Here is an 18,600-nt window from a genome sequence, read left to right on the forward strand (position 1 = left end):
AATAGAGGTTATACAATGTATTTGAAGGTCATTTTCAAAGTTCCCAGGCCAACATTCAAGAGGTGCATATATAATTGTGTTACATAAAATACGTTCCAGATTTCACTTAATCATATGGCAGTACAGAGTAATATAGGTAGGAGTCAGGGAGACTGCTAAGACACCATAGCTGGGTGAACAGTAGTAAAGTGTGGGGAATTAGTCAGGGGTAGAGCAAGGACAGTGCCATCGCATAGTGAAGTATTGAGTAAGGTTCTTTTTAAATTGGGTTGGAGAGGGTTGTAAGGTTAGTTCTGTAGTGAAAGAGTTCCAGACTTTACCAACTGAGTTCATAAACAGAGCTTCCCCAGCTGAGCTGTTTGCGTTGAAGGTGAAAGCTAACATTTTGTTAGAGGATCGGAGAGTTTCAAGGTTATGGTAGGAGGTAATGAGTGTTTTAAGATCGGGTGTCCATTTGGGCTGATAGAGAATCTTGTGGGCAATTATTAGTTGGTTAGTTAGTAGAAGGTTAGATAGTTCAAGCCAGCTTAGTAGTTTGAGGTTGTGGCAATGATGGGTCCTATAGGCAGAGGCAGTGGAAAATCTGGCAATGTGATTATAGCAGGTTGTGAGCTTGTTCAGGGAGGTTTTATTCAGGTTGGTGAATAGGGAGAAGGCGTAGAGAAGTATGGATAGGAGATGAGTGTGAGCAAGAACAGTTCTGGCAAGGGGAGTTAAGAAAGGTTTGATTCTATGTAGAGAGCCAAGTTTTTTATTTACTGTTTTGATGGTGTGGTTGATGTGCAGATCAGACTTTAGGTTGTTGTTGACTATGACTCCTAGTAGTTTGGTTGAGGGCTCTGGTGAGATAATAGTGCCATTGTTAGATGTAATGAAGAAGTTTAGAGAGGAGGACATACGAGGTGGGGAGAACAGCAGCAGTTTGTTTTTTTGGGGGGTTTAATATTAGATGGCAATAGAGGAGTCAATTTTCAACCATGGTAAATGTGTTTTGAGATAGTGTCAGTAGTTCTTCTGGGATTGTGGCGAAGAAGATCAGGGTTGAGTCATCTGCGTATTGGATACAGGTAGTGTCTGGTATTACTTTATGCAAGTCATTAATGAATATGGAAAATAGGGGGGCCCTAAGATGGATCCTTGGGGGACTCCAAGAGTTATAGGTAAGAGGGTAGATAGGTTGTCTTTCCACAGGACTGCGTGTTGTCTACCTCCCAGATATGACTTAAACCATTGTATAGCATGGGTGTCTAGGGAGAGTATTTCTAGTGTTTGCAGGAGAAGTTGGTGGTTTACTATGTAGAAAGCTTTGGAAAGATCTAGGAAGATGGCTGAGGCGAGTTTATTGCTATTACAGTTGTAATTTATAGCATTGGTGAAGGACAGTAGGGCAGTGGTGGTACTGTGGTTTGGTCTGAAGCCATATTGAGAGTTTGACAGGTGATTGTTATCAAGAAGATAGGCTAGGAGCTGTTTTTGGAAACATTTTTCCAGGATTTTGGCTATAGGAGAGAGTATTGCTACGGGTCTGTAGTTTGAGATGTCAGTGCAACTGCCTTCCTTGTGGATTGAATGATATGGGATACTTTCCAGGTAGGGGGAATGGTAGCTTCAGATATGGATCGGTTGATCATAATGGATCTAGGGTAGGCTACAGCATCTGCTGCTTTTTGTAGGCAGTCTGCTGGTAGGAGATCTGCGGCAAGGGTAGTTGGTTTTAGTTTTCTAATTCTTATATCCCCCTTTGAATTTTTATCACTGGAATAGGTTCATAGGTTCATAGATTAGTGCTAGGCTAAGCGCCCTTTTGGGCCATTTTAAGTCTAGTCAATTACCCCATATGAGAATCAAACCCTGCAACTTGTGTCTGTAAGGTAAACACCTTAAGCATTATGTCAACCTCCCTCCATCATGTCCTTTATCATGGCTTAATTGCAAAATGGTCTGCCACTGTTTCATAGTCACTATAATGCAGTCAATCAGTGTAGGGTTTATATTATACATTTTTAAGCACTCTTTTATCCATGAATGTGGGATACTATCAGATGCTTTTTTGTAGTCAATCCATGCCATACTTAAATTCTTCCCTTTTTTTTACAGTTCTCCATTATGACATTATTTAGCAACAGATGATCCTTTGTTCCATATGATTTTCTTTTATTACCCTTTTGTTCGATTACCTTGATTGAATTTTCTTCTAAATGACAATAAACTTTGTCAGCATCAATTCCGGTGTATAGTTTATATGCCGTTAGAAGGCAAGTTATTGGTCTATAATGATATGATACCTAGCTGGGTGTGTTTGTCAATGATGCCTGAGTGGGGGATAGTGTCAAATGCCTTGGCTAAGTCTAGGTAGGCTCTATGCACAGATTTCCCCTTGTCTAGGGCCTTGGTGACTGTTTTGAAGAAGTCCACCAGGTTTAACAGGCATTATATCCCTTTGGCAAATCCAAACTGAGTAGGGTCAAGTGTTCGGAGATAAGCTATATCTTTGTTGATAAGGTCCATGATGATTTGCTGCATGGCCTTGCAGATAAGGCTAGTCAGGCTAATAGGTCTATAGTTCTCAGGGTCAGTAGAAGCACCACCTTTGTGCAAGGGAATAACAGAGGCTGTTTTCCAATCAGCTGGGACGAAGCTGGTGCTTAGACTATGATTGAAAAGAGTACCCAATGGCATTGCTAATTCTTGTTGGAGCCCATGTAAGGACACAGTCTGGAATGTTATCAGGTCCCATAGATGCTGTGTTTTTGGCCTTAGAGAGGACATTTATGACCTGCTCTTTAGAGATACAAGGTAGGGGACAGGTGGTAGGGATATCATGGGTTACGTGTGGTGGGGACAGGGGAGTGAAGTTTTCATAGAACCTGTTGGCCAATAGGTTAGTTACGTCCACAGGCCAAGTATATGTGATATCATTAGCTACCAGTTTAGCACAAATATGGGCCTTTCCTTTTAGTAACTAAAAAATGCCTTATGGTTGTCTTTAGTTGAGGAAGCTAATCTGGATTCATAGTTTGCTTTGGAGGAGTTCACGAGAAGTCATTTTGCTTGGTTAAGCTGAGGAGGGAGTGTTTCCAGTTTAGGGCTCACTCTCTCTTACAATTTGACAGCAATTTCTTCCTCTTATTGTAAAGCCTGTTAATAGCAGTTGTCCACAGGCAGGTTTGCTCTTCCTTGAGGAGCTTGTTTTGGTCCTATCAGGTATGACTGAGTCAATGCAGTTATACAGGTGTTTGTACAAAGCACTGGTGTAGAACTCAGCATAGTTGCCAGTTCCATCTGAGGGGGAAGGTGCAGTGAAGCTATTTATACCATCATGAAAGAGGTTATAATCTGCTTTGGAGAAGTTTCTTAGTTTAGTTTGTGCTGTGTGTGGGGAGGGGGGGTCAGGTGTGATAGTTACTTCAAATGAGACTGATTTGTTGTCAGATCTCACCAGGGAATACCTCACAGTAGGGGTGCTACAGTGGTTCCCTATATTGGTAAGCACCAGATCCAGGATGTTTTGTGGGTGTGTCAACCAGCTGGTCCAGGGCATTGGAGTTAACGAAGTTGAGGAAACTTTGGGCAAGTGAATTTGAGACAAAGTAATTTACCCAGTCAATGGATGGGTAGCTAAAGTCACTTTTATTAATCTCCAAACAGTTAGCTTGCTTGAGATTCACCGGGGAGAACAGGAGACTGATATGTTGTAATATTTGTTGCTGGTTTATTGCCGTTGTTCTATTTTATAGGCATTTGACTGCACTCTCCCTGATCTCCCAGTTGTTTGCATGCATGGCATCCACAAGGGAAGAACTGTCCTATACACTGCAGCATTGATTGCCAGATTCTTACCATTGCCATTGCGTTTCATAGGTATGGCAGTCCCGAGGATCTCTGAAGTCTATGTTTGTAGTAGCACTCAGGAGGCCTCTGAGTATGTATTTCATTAATGCCATTTCATTCTGCGGCTAGAAATGTTTCAGCAGTAGCAAGTGTATAGCTTTATTATCTCAGTTCCCTATTTCTGTAGCTGAACAAGGGAAAGAGGGCATTGAATTGTGGAAATGCCTAAGTGCAGAGAATTGGTGGTTTCCTTTGGATCTTTGGCATTAGAGATACTGCCCCCAGCATAATTTTAGCTACCACATAATCATTTTTTACAATAGCATGACATTCTTGGAACATTGCTAAGCTCTGTACATATAGGTGTTCTTATGGTATATATAACTTCCTTTTTGATTATTTGGAGGTTTTGAAGTACATTTTGCAAGAATAGTCCAGGCGATGTAACATTCTTGTCTTGGCTCTACAATGTCAAGAGTGTTCTGCACATGCACAGACTGACTCACTTGCACAGGAGTCAGGGATGTGGCCCATTTCATCCCCAGTCACCATGCCTACACTTAATTTTATATACATGCACCCCTTTCTGTCCTTATAATCATCCATTTTACATGGTCTCCAGTAACAATACAACTTAGCCTACAAATAAATACGTACAGTCATAATACATTCCTATACCAAGTACAACTCCAAGTATTAATTTGTTAACTTTAAAAATATTTCCTAAAGAAGCTAAAATTAGCATCCAGCTAAGCTTAACCCTCTGTACTAGGAACCACTACATATACGATTGCTTTTTTCATTCCACCCAATGATTAATGAGACAGCAGGGTCTGGCTGCTGTTAAAGGTGACCTGCACCTCACGTGTTTTACTGCTCAGCTGACCCATGTCCCTGCTTCAGCTGTGCCTAAAGTCTGCAGTCATTTAATTGGTTGGAACCATACTTTTATTCAAAGGTCAAAGAGCCAATGGCATGTCTCTTTATTTAGATCACTTTGCTGTGAGCACATGTTGTAAACCACACATGCTCTTGTTCAAACCATTGCATTAATTCATTAATTTACTAGAAAGGTACTAGTCAGTAAAGACCATTGCAATATATTAGAGTTTTGCTGCATTTCCCACGCCCTTCCATTTGCCATGTATGTGCTGTGCTATTGAGCACCATGTCCCTCTAAGCAAGTGGTGTAACTTAACAGTAGTCTAATTTCGACATATATTTTATTTATATTTTTATTTTCTTGTATGATATTTCTTGTCAACTCCACAATAATAGGTGCAGCTAGTTTCAAATCTTAGAAGGATTCCTGTATTATGGTGCCAGGCCGAAATGAGCTTCTGCATTAACAGGTTCTGCTTTTGGATTATGTACCAAGACATGTATTAATCTGTTGTTGGCATCCAAACAGGGTGTTGAGTGCAGTTTTTTAACCCATTTCTATAAAATGTCTGTTAAAGATAATCAGTGCAGTTTGATGAGGCATTTGTAACCTTTTTCATAATTTCTGTTGTTAAAGTAACATACACATTATTTGCATTTTGGTATGAAACGACCTGTCATCCCACATACCATATCTTTCCCCATAATCTTGATTATTACAGCATTTGTCTTCTTCTTACTGTGCTTTACTCTCACAATAATATATTCTATCTTGCCAGGCCATGCTTCTTAACCTTTATTATTATATTTACATGGACACAAATCTTATGAGATAGTTTCCTTTGACTTTAGTTTTAAGATAGTTGAATACTGCTGTATATGATATGGGTTATCCGATTACTCATTTGGGGTGAAAAAAGGATGCATTTTATGCAGTATATATTATAAAGTCTTAACTAACATTGTGTTGTAAAAATTATAATCTATCCATGTACGGACCTAAGTGTCTAAATGTGAAGCTTTTCTCCCTGGGCCTCTGCTGAAAATGGGTTCTGTGACACAGTTGGACTATCCGGGTTAACAAATGTCAAATAAATACAAAATAAATACATTTTTTTAAGACCGATAAACCTTTGTCAATCACTAAATTCTTAATATCATTTAACCTTCGTTTGCACTGCATATTTCAGACCAGTTTCCATCATTATTCATTTCCAGTTTATTAATCCTCATCTTGCTTTATAGTTATTCTTTATCCCTGTTTATATTATGGTACTTCCAACAACACTCTCAGAAAAATCACCATAAAGCAGGTAAACATCCCCATCCCCTTCATGTTTCCCTATGACATTGTTGTGCTGAAACTCAACCAGTATCTGCCCTAGTTGCTCCTTCCCATACATATAATTATTTCCTGCCTATTTACCTTTTTTGCTAATACTATTTCATACTATTTTGCAGTCTATTTTCTTTCATTCTTATTAGTTTAAGTTTCACCAAAAGGAATCGCAGATAAATTACCATGTCTTCTTCATACACACCATAATTTCACTCACATTTACACTTCCTCAATTTTCCATTCCACTAATCATTACCATGCCAGCCATGTATCAGATTAACCAATAGGAGATGAAGAAAACCTCCTTTCTTTACTTCCGCTAACACTTCTTTTTTAAATAGGTCTTACTTCATTATGCTTTGTGGCCTGTAATGCTCATTACACTACACTGGTACATTTCACTTGTATCATAAGTCATTCCTTTTACTGCACTATCCTTATGCTCTTAACGTAACTCTCAACCTGAAAGCATTGAAAATCTGAACACTGTCTTTTTAAAAGCAGGAACTTCCATCCAAAAATCACTGGCAACAGCTAATTAGCTAAAAATGTGCATACTTAATAACATTACCCCTCCTACTTAAAGATTTTTTGGGGGATACCACCACTCAGAAAAACAAATTAAAAAAAAAAAAACTGAGAGTGACAAAATGACAAGGTGCAGGGGGCATACAGCATCCAGAAGGGATTTAGGTAAACTGGAATGCTGAAAAGCAATAAGTACATATTAGATATACCCCAATCGGCAGAACACATCAGACAAAAATAATTTTCTTCTGCTTTCGCATTATGTTAAATTAGGTTTATGCTACAGTATGTGACATTAGACTATGTTATGTTACATGTTATACATAGTACTGCTCTAGCACCCTTTTACCACAAGTACAAGGTATTAATGGGTAGTGCTGTTCTACAAATACTGTCTCTCTGTTATTTATACTTTTCTATCAGGCTGCCACAGCTTGCCATATTTGAGTTCCAAGTCTGAATATTTTACCGAGCTATTCATAGTGAATCCTTTGTAACTCCAGTCCACTCTGCCATCTTGTTTTTCACACATTTTATCTGATACTTCCCTTCTCACTTTCTACACATCCATAGTGACTTAAATTTACTTTCACTTGTTCTCCATTCAAATAATATTTTGCTCATTCTATTCAATTTGCTTTAGCATCTCAGCTGCCTTGTCCCATATCTTGCACATTTGTCATTTGACAGTCTTCATGGCTACCAGTTGATCATGCAAGTACCCTACTTCATCCAATGTACACATGGCCATTCTGTTTATTTATATTGTAAACATTCCAGTCAGGCTCTACAGCCCTCTCTATAGAGCTTGCAGTATATTTGCTACTCAGCACTTTACTCTACTTGCAGGTCAGAAAACATCATGGCTACAACTCTGCAATCATGACTGATTTCTTCTTCATAATACTCACATTCCACCATATACTCCATTTTTTCCATTATCATCTGATAAATAATACTCACACTACCATAAACCAAAACTAACATGAATAAGTAATTTTACTGTACATGCTTTCCCAGTCAAGAATTTTTTTGGTCTTTTTTAAAAGTCACAAATGGAATGCTCTGAAAGAACTTTGAATCACTGTAGTGGCCTCAGCCATTGCATCACATGTAGAGGTATGGTCTGTCTTGACTTCAGTCTGTTTGAAGTCACATTGGATGGGATTCAGAAAAGGTGCAAGTCCAGACACAGCCAGCTTCTGTTTACTGTGTTTGCACTTGTTGAGCTCTGATGATCATTAAGACTGAATGCCAATGGAAATTAGTGCATGGAGATATGCCTATTCTGTATGTTGCTCACTGCTGCAGCATGGTGTGTGGGAATAGCATGTAGTACCAAAATGCAACTACAGGATAAGATGAGCAGTAGTAGTGCTTGTCCATTGTGCTTGAGTATTGATGATGTTCTGCACAATCCCAAATGCCCAGTAGTGGCAAGATGAAGAAGTGATTGGAAGCCTTAAAGGGTCATGATTTAGATATCTTCATCCATTTGTTGCACTGAATAAAAGGCAGAAATGGGAATATAAGAAAGAGATGAAAAGGAGAGGCAAGTAGCGGGTAGAGCATAAGGTGAAAACCTAAGAAATAAGCAGGACGGAGGTGGGGAAGGTGGAGTCATTTTTTTGCGACAGGTGCCCTTTTTCATACTTGAAGAGAAGATCAGTTAGGGAAAGAAGTTAGGGTTGAAACAGGAAAATAAGTGGGTTAGGGTAAGTAGCAGACCCACATGGGGGTACAGTAAAATAATGATGGAGGAGGCACACAATGGTGAAGAGACATCAGACAAAACAGTGGGAAGACAATAGTGAGGAGGAGAATTGGACAACAAACTGGGGAGGGCATAGACACAGAAGGTAGCGGAATACAAGAATAGGGGATAGGATGAGGTTGTACAGATGCTGTCCCTACCAGCTGTGACAGTTTAGTCAGGGAAAGCAGGCAAAAATGTCAGCAGAGGATTATGGTGAGCTGACAAAGAACCAGTTGGCCAAGGTGTGTGAAGCCAAAGGACTGCTGCATGCTAACTGGACTAAAGAAATTATTTCAGCTTTAGTCACAGCTGCAGCATGGACCAGTGACCAGAAAGAAAACCAGTCTGGTGTTGGGGATATGCAGTTTTCAGAAACAGGACAGTTCACCTTTTCCTCAGAGGACTTAAAAATCCATCTAGATTTAAAGAGATTTGAACTAGAGGCCTAACATTTGGAGACCAAAGAAAAATTGGCATTTGGTGTTAGGAGGCTGAAGAAAAGAAGCAGCACCAACATGAGGCTGAAGAAAAGAAGAAGCAGCACCAACATGAGGCTGAAGAAAAGAAGAAGCAGCGCCAACATGAGGCTGAAGAAAAGAAGAAGCAGCACCAACATGAGGCTGAAGAAAAGAAGAAGCAGCGCCAACATGAGGCTGAAGAAAAGAAGAAGCAGCGCCAACATGAGGCTGAAGAAAAGAAGAAGCAGCGCCAACATGATGCTGAAGAAAAGAAGAAGCAGCACCAACATGAGGCTGAAGAAAAGAAGAAGCAGCGCCAACATGATGCTGAAGAAAAGAAGAAGCAGTGTCAACTGGAGGCCAAACATTTGGAGACCAAAGAGAGACTGCAGCATTTGGAGACTGAAGAAAATTAGGGACTGTGGTGACTGGAGCCTGAAGAAAAACAGAAGCAGCGACAACACTTGAGGGAGATGTTGATTCTTCATCCATTTCGTAGAAGTAATGGAGAAAGGAATAACTGGACCCCAGAAGCAATAAAGGTCAGTGCATTTCTTCCACAATTTGCATAGGGTGATGAATTCATATATTTGAAAGAGTATGTAAACAGTATAATGTTAACTAAGAGCTCTGGGTATGGTTCAGGAAGCTCCTTACACCATGATAAAGCTGTAACTGCTGTATCTATATTTTACTGATTGTTTAAACTATGATAAAGTGAAACAATGTTTATTGAACTGTTATAAGTTAAAACCTGAAGTTTACAGAAAAAGTTTTGTGAGCATAGACGCAAGGCAGATGAAAGTGTATGTGATTATATTACTGAGTTAAACACTTATTTTCATAGGTGGGTGAGTGGGTGTCAGGTCACCACTTTTGAAAGAATGGCAGACATTTTGGTGCAGGAACAAGCCCTTACTACTTTGCCTCCTAAGGACATGAGAATCTGGTTGGCAGACTGAGAGTGTAACTTTGCAGATGTGTTGGGGAGGAAAAGGGGATCTCTTCTTAGCCAGTAGGGCATCACTACACAATAAGGGAGTACCCAGTGCTGCACATGGATATAATGGAACACATGGTGGGCAACCTAAATCACCCCAACAGAGTCTACCAGTAACAGAGGAAGCCACTAGTTCAGGTACACAGCCAGTATCAGGGGTTAGATGTTTTAAATGTAACCAGAGGGGCCATGTAGCATACAAATGTCCACTGAGGCAAGGTGGGGAACAAAAGGTGAGGGAGCCAGCAAGTGGGAATAACAGTGTACTAGTAGTAAGTTGTCTGGAGACAACAGGGGTAACAAACTATCACAGGAGTTTCTATTTTATCTTACTGGATGGAAGACAGGCCACTGCTAAGGGAGACACATCCTCTGACATAACCATTGTGAAGCCTGCAGTGGTTAAAGAGGAGCAGTAATTGATTGGGCAGTCCACTCCAGTCAGTGCTTTAGGAGGGATCCCATTCCATATATGTTTGGCAAGGGTTTACCTTGACTGGCAGGGTTGAAAAGGAAGCAAGCAGGTAGCTGTGTTTGAGGATATTCTTGCCAATGTCTTGATAGGGAATTATTTTGATAATGCAGTACCTTGTGTGCATGTAGTTACATGCAGTCAGGCTTTTAGACAGGGATGTAGGTCTGGTAGCCTGGAGTAGACTCAGACAGACCCCCCACACCTGAAGCTGGAGCTGGTAATGTGGCTATTTCAGGGAGGGAGCTACCCTGTAGCAGTGAGCCTGAAAGTGAGCCACAACTGCTGGCAGGTACTGATGTTCTCATGGACAGGGAGACTGCAAGGGCAGAGGTGAGTGGTAGTACCCAGGCTGACAGTGAGGCACCCATGTCAGAACATAATAGGCTTTCTGTGGAAGGGGATCTGGAAGTGGTCACAAAGGTGGAGATGAGACAGGCTCAGCTTTCAGGGCCTATCTTACAAGGCTTGAGGGAGGTAGTTAAGGAGGCACCTGATGCTCAAGGAAAATGGGAGTCTGTATACTGGAACAAAGGGTTACTGTATAGAGAGTGGACACCTGAGGGAGTTTTGGAGGTCATATGGGCATAAAACTTACCAAGAGGCATATTATGCAGAACTTTTATTGGCCTGGGATTGCAACAGATGTAAAAGGATACTGCAAGACCTGTGAGCAGTGCTAAAAGGTAGGCAAGGCATGGGACAAGATCAAAGCTCTGTTGATGCCTTTGCCTGGAGTTGAAGAGCCATTTCAGTGGGTAGCTATGGATATTGTGTGGCCTCTGAGTACCCCAAGTTCCACGGGGAAGAACTCTATATCCTAGTTGTAGTAGATTATTCTACTACATACCCTGAGGCACTGGCTATATACTCCATCGAGTCAGAGAAGGTGGCAAATGCTTTGTTACAGATTTTCAGCAAGGTAGGTTTCCCGAGAGAGATACTGAATGACAGGGATACCAATTTCATATCAGACCTGCTAGCTTGTCTGTGGAAGTGGAGCTCACGGGCTTGGCCCAAGAGAACGTGGCAGGCACAGGAGCCCAACAGCAGAAAAAGGTCTGGTATGACAGGAATGCTTGAGCACAAGAGTATGTTGTGAGACAGGTTATGGTGCTCATTCCTGTCAGACACAATAGGCTGCAGGCAGCTTGGAAGGGACCCTTTGAAGTGGTAAGTAAGGTCAGTAATGTTAATTACATGGTAATCCTGCTAGGGAGGAGACAGGGGCATAAATTGTACTATGTTAACATAATAAAGCCTCAGCATGTCAGGAAGGTCCTAGGCAGACTGCAAAGGGCAGGATTGACCATTATGCTCAGTAAATGTCAGGTGGGCATGGCAGAGGTCTCCTACTTGGGACATAGTGTGGGGAGTGGTAAGATTAGGCCAAAACCTGTCAAAGTGGAAGCTATTCAGGCGTGGCCTGTGTCACTTTTCTGGTCAGGATAAAACAGACAAATATTCATGGGTTCAGTTTAAGTAGCTTTATTACACACAAACACACAAAACACATCAGAAATGAGGATTTGTAAATTAAACATAAATAAACTTACAAACAGACTGACTACCACACTCATACATGTTAACGCACTGGCTGTTCTCTCAAAAAAGCACTGCTGCCTGCATGTGCTCTGTATTTATATGCACATGCTACATCTGAAAATGCTTCTTAAAGGTACATACATACGGTCAGATCTACAGCCTGCTCCTGTTACCAAAAAGCAGGTGAGGGCATTTGTGGGGACAGCGGGGAGCTATAGAAAGTTTGTTCCCAATTATAATATAATATAATAGCTGCTCTCCTCACAAACCTGACAAGGAAAAACAGGTCAGATAAAGTAGTGTGAACCCCAGCCTGTGAGCAGGCATTCCAAAAGTTTAAAGGAGCTTTGGGAGGACCCCCTGTGTTAGCCAGTCCAGATTACAGCAAAGAATTTGTTGTGCAGATGGATGCTTCAAACCAAGGGGGTGGGGGCTGTACTCAGCCAAGTTTTGTCAGAGGGAGGACAGCACCCATTAGTATATCTCAGCTGTAGACTCCAACTCAGGGAGCAATGTTATGCAGCTGTAGAAAAAGAATATCTAGTCATAGTATGGGCACTGCAGAAACTTCAGCCTTATCTGTATGGAAGGAAATTCACTGTGGTTACAAACCACAATCCCTTAACATGGCTACATAGAGTCAGCCAGCAAAATGCCAAGTTATTAAGGTGGAGCCTAGGGTTGCAGGCATATGACATGACAATACAGCACCGTAGTGGGGTCAGCAATGCCAGTGCAGATGAACTCTCAAGGCAGGGTATAGGTTAATGTGTTCCCAGACAGGCCCATTTCTTTCAAGCAACATTTTTCCAGGGTCACTTAAAAAACTAGCTTGAGTCTTCAAGGAGGGGGGGGATGATGATGTGACATATTGCCATCTACTAAGTATAATTGGATACCCTTGTAAGAACCTTAGAGTAGTTGACTGGTAGCAGTGTGATTACCTTATAGTCTGGGCAGAAGGGGTACAGCTAGTACATATGTGCCAGCCTTTCCCAGGAGAGAGAGAGAGAGAAGAGAGAGAGAAAGAGAGGTGTGTGTGTGTGTGTGTGTGTGTGTGTGTGTGTGTGTGTGTGTGTGTGTGTGTGTGTGTGTGTGTGTGTGTGTGTGTGTGTGTGTGTGTGTGTGTCTGTGTGTGTGTGTGTGTGTGTGTGTGTGTGTGTGTGTGTGTGTGTGTGTGTGTGTGTGTGTGTGTGTGTGTGTGTGTGTGTGTGTGTGTGTGTGTGTGTGTGTGTGTGTGTGTGTATATATCAAATACCCATGTGTGAGTTAGCTACTTGGAACTGGGACAAAGTGAGTCTTGCTTGGGATCTGGAGAGACAGATACTTCAGTCCCAGGTCTGTAGCATGTTCCCTGTGTGCTCTTGGGAGAAACTGTGCTTGATGCAGAGAACTGCATTTCAAAATACCATGTAAATCCATTCCTGTTCTAAGTGACATTCTCTCACTGGTGTCAGTGGTGAGGATTGATCCTCATTGATTACTGGCCCAGGGTAGAGAGGCCATCACACCCACATACATTCAAATATATGTCATCTGCAACTCAAGGACGGTTACCTAATCTGTGCGAGAGATGGTGGGATAGGATAAATGTGCATTGTATTATAGTGGCTCACAATGGTAATTCAATGTGTGAAACATGGCAGTTCTGTATCCCTTTAGATGATGTAAAGGAAACAGGTATTACATCAAATAATTTTCCATAAGGTTGTATGTTTAATTACTAATCCCCCCAAGAGGCATGACACGGACTTTATCTGTGCAGTGCTGCCCTCCCCATACCCAAAGGTCTTACAGCACTAAGTAGAACTGAGCCTAGTGTTTAGCAGGTTATCTCAATGCAGCAATTGAGTGATTCAGAAACAGTAATGAGTTGAGCCCTAATTTGCTTGATCGGCATGCACAGGCAGCTGAATTTGCACAATATTAGTGTGAAAATAGTCTGAAAAACACACAGTCTTTGCTGGAAAGAGCACGTAGGACCCAAGAATTCATAGAGCAGTAAAGTGGGATGCTGCAACAGGTGAATCTCAAACTATATGTTTAAGCAAACTAAATCTCAGCTTGTACAACTTAAGTTCTACTTTTTACAAATTCACTTGCTCAAGTATGGCTGCTGTTAGCTGCTGTTTTATTTATCTACATCATGAAATAGCTTGGCTAATATTTCTAAGGGTTACTGAAAGTTATATTGTTAGATGTACTGCAAGGGTAAGGCAATTATTGGCTGAAGGATTGTTAAGCATAATGGAAGACACACCCATTCAGGACATATTCAAAATGCAATTCAGCACAGTCTGGCTAGCCTTGTGCTTTCATTTTCATTAAAAACATGTTCTTGTTGTGTAGTTTATACACATATCAGGGAAAACAATCATGTCACCTTGGTGATTTGCATTATTATAGCTGTTGTGCTGTTCAGTAAAGTTATGTGCCTGTCATTACTTGAACAGTGTGGATAGATATATGACTGTTAGACCCACTATCATCCTGCTATATGAGCATGGGGGTCACTTGTGCGCAAGATGTTTATACCAGGGTTTGCCATACCTTCACAGTAATGCTAATAAAGAAAACAATAGTCTGAAAAACACTGCAGTCTTTGCTGGAAGGAGTACATAGGACCCAAGGTTCTCCAATGCAGTGAATGACCTGCTAATCCAGAGCCTCCATCTCCATAGCTGATGGTTCTTTGAGCTGGATGCTACAGACTAGGCTTACCAGGAATGTGCCTGAAAAGATCTAATGGTGGACATTAATGCAGTCAGTGGCAACTTATGAAATTATGCGCTGCAAGGCCATTGGCATTAAATATGTCCATTAACTAAAATATATCCACCTGACATGAAAAGGTAGGTCAAGAGGTCAGTTGAGACACCTTTCATGGAAATTTAGGAGTTTCTAGCCCCTTTCAACAAGAGCGACATCTCCACATGGTCCCACAGTGTACAGCTAGATACTGGGGCAGAGCAGAGCTTGTGCAGCTGGAGTACATGTAGGTCCCCTTGTACCCTTAGTCACTATCCAGTTTATTAAAGCTATCTGATTTTGGTACACAGGAACATCAAGGATTCCTCTGCATGGTCTTCTGCATGTGGTATGCAATTTAAATGTTTGCTTTTAAAATAATAATATTAGTACACCTCACTTTCATGTCTATTTCTGGTGCTGTGTCATGCTTAATGCACTTTGGTGGATTCACACATGATTCTTTCCTCTGGCGCCACCACTTTGGAACTGCCACTGCCTGATGCTGGAGGATCTGCAACCTCAGATTATGATGATAAGGAGGATGAGCTGACAGAATCAGGGACCACATTGTGTGCATTGAAAACAGGGAATATGAGCACTACATCCCATGTACAAACCACAGACAGAGATTCTATGCCTGCTGCCACCCAGGAGATACACACACCATACAGGGAGGACACATTGCTGAGGACATTCGCAGTCAGGAAAGAGTGGTACTCCCTAACGGACATATGTCAGGATCTGCCCCTAGTCCCCACTGGCAGGGAGGTACATACAGAGGGGTGGGGACTGCTTCTCAATGGAAATATGATAACCACCTCCTTCTCAGGTTGGTGGTTGGTGTATCAATGGCCACAATCCAGCATACGTGTAGTGCCATTACAAAGGAACAGACTATGGCAAAGTTAGTGAGGGTGATGCAGGCTGTGTGAGAGTTCATGTTCAGTATGTGTGATTGCTTCCATAGACTCAGTCACATACTGGAATGTGCCATGTCCTCTCAAGCTCACCTACCAGGGTTGAGGAGGCAACATCCACAAAGCTTTTCCATTGCTACTTCCACAGATGTTAGCCATCATGGATATGGATGATCCAGCTCATACTCCAGGAGCACTAGCATTTCCATGGCTACATCTGGTGTGGAGGATTCTAAGTTCAGGAGAGACTTTCCCCATGGTAATGACAGCTACTGCAGTAGCACATCTCATAGCAGATCTCACCGATGGTTATGCATCATACCAGCATTTAGTCAGGGTCATGGTGCAATTCCTGCTAGAGCCAGCATCAATAATGTTCCAGCACATTTTATTAAGCTTTGTGCCCTGCTGAAACATTTAATGAAAACAAGATACTGGAAAGAAGAACTAGCCAGAATGAAATCTTATCATCCCATGCCAGAAAGACTAGATATATGTGAAGCAGTCTCATGTGGTTAAATTCTGTGCCTCATCTGCTATTTATTGCGGCACTCCAGCTACATTAAATTACACTGACTTGAACTGCAGCTTCCTGATTGTTTCCTTACTGCAGGTGCAGGAGTTAATGGGCATCATTACTGCAGTACTTTAATTTAGTTATAGCAGTCCTTAGCCCATTTGCAAAGTCAGCTAGATCAGATTACAGTATGCAATCAGTAAAATTGTTAAGTAAATACTGACTGGTCAGAGGTTACATACATTGAGTTCTGTTAAGAACTAGTTATCATCCTGAACTAGGTAGTATATAGTAAACAATTAACATTTGTTGAGGCTGCTGTACTGAATTTGTTCATTTATAGCAAATTGAACATTTTATTTTGTGATTTAACTAACTAAAATTGGATGCAGAGTTATCTTTCATCTAATCACAATTTCATTGCAACTGGTACAAAGGTAACTCAGTGTTTATCTGATGCACTCATTTTTGTGTGATTTTTTTTTTAAAAAATATTGCATGTTGATCAACTCTGTATTTTTTAAACAGCAGGACAAACCATTTCGTAGAATTATGTGAACAGTCTGATCTGTAATTTAAAAAAGTGGTGCTGAAGACAGACCCTGAAGCAGGACTATGTCTAGTTCTGACCACATTGTAGCATGTCATATGGGTTAGGCACATTGCACTGCTGCTGTATCCCACTGCTATCAATAACTAAGATTTTGTTATTGCTGATCTAGGCTTGAGGATATACAAAAAAAAAGATTTATTTTTCAATCATTTGATTTGCAGGTGGAAGTTATTAGCAATGTATCAAATACCACTAATGTAATCACAGTTACATGCATGATAGTCTCTGTGTAAGAGAAACAAGCTAAAAGCTCAATCACTATAATACATTGGAGATGTTCACAATCAAACGGTGGTGATTTGGAGAACAAGTTTCAATGAGTTTGAGTGCAAACTAATCTAATCTGCTGTCATCTGATGAAATGTACGTGACTATGGGTGGAAGATATAGGAATATAAAGTAAGATGAAGTAATGACGACTGGAAGAATTGTATTCACTTTACTTACCCATTCAAATGTGTATAGTGTAATAGTGTAGTCTGTTTGCAAAAACTGATGCCTTACTATTTCCTTATCAAAATGAAAAGATCATGAATTCAGGTGTTATTTTTGTGTGTGAAACAAGGTGAATGCAATATAATGGACCTAATGTCTTTTATTTGATTTTGATCAAACACCAGAAGTGTACCTAATGAAAAGATACAAACTGGGGAATAGGAAGGTGTGTATGAAAGCAGCTGACTATCAATGCCACTTGATTACTCTAACTTATTTGAAATCTAAATGATTAAGGGCTGTGTGTGTGTGTGCCTGTGTGTGTGTACACGCACACCTGCTCATGCAAGCATGTCTTTGATACAAGTTGTATTGATCAGGTCAATTTGGAACACAATTTTGTTAGTTTAAAGGACGTTGAAATTGGTGACCCGTCCGACCAAGGTTCAAACACCAAGACAAACCTTGAAAGTCCATTTAACATTTCCAAGATTGACAGAAATAGAGTTGTGTCGTTTACCACCACATATACCAAACTGAGTCCCGAATGCATCAACATCTTGAGCAAAAACTGGAATTTGTTGAAAAACAACACATCTTTAATAAATAAATTAGGTTATAAACCTAGTGTCACATTTAGGCGTGGTTTGAATTTGAAGGACTCTTTGAGATTTCGGTCTGACTCGCTGAGAAAGTCAACAGGGATGTTTAAATGTGAGTCATGTAGTATGTGCAAACACGTTTTGTTTAGTAGTACATTTACTTTGGATAATGTACTATATAAATTAAGTGACAAATTTAATTGTAATTCTAAAGGTATAATTTATCTGGCCAAATGTTCACTATGTGCCGCCTTCTATGTGGGCAAAACTGAGCGTAGGCTCAGAGATAGGGTGTATGAACACATCTATGCTGTTACCCACCAGAAGGCGGACAATGCATTAGCCAAACATATTATGTGTTTTCCCGACCATACATTTAAATTTTTGATCATTGATGGACTAAAAATCAACCCTAGGGGGGGGCCCTTATTCATTAAAGTTGCTCGAACTTGAATTGAAATGGCAAATTAAATTGAATGCGAGCAACTAACCAGGCCTAAATGAAGCTTTATCAATAGGTGTTTTATTAAAGCTAAGAAGCTTGGTGAGATAACTTAAAGTAAGATTAAATTTAATCATTTTTTACATATATTATATCATATAAATAATTTAAAAATAATGTGAATAAATCTAACAAATATAGTTAATCATTTATGAATCAGTTTGTTTCTATGAAGTTTATTTAAAAGCATAAAAAACATATTCAAATTTTCAGTTTTTATATATATTGTTGAATTTGAGTAATTTTCTTTGGTTATTTTATTTGGTTTTTTACACATATACATGTTTTTGCCAAGTTAATTTAATCAAGTTATGAATCACACATTATTTTATTTCAGGTTACTTTTAATATTTATAAATTAGAGGTATTTAGTGATTTTCTTTGTGTAACTGAATAATTAATATGTGCCTGTATCTTTAGGGGTTTTAAATGAAGTCTTTTGATAAAATGGG

This window comes from Protopterus annectens, chromosome 5.part0 (genome assembly GCF_019279795.1).
Source record: "Protopterus annectens isolate FY-2018-M chromosome 5.part0, PAN1.0, whole genome shotgun sequence".
In the NCBI taxonomy this organism is placed as follows: Eukaryota; Metazoa; Chordata; order Ceratodontiformes; family Protopteridae; genus Protopterus; species Protopterus annectens.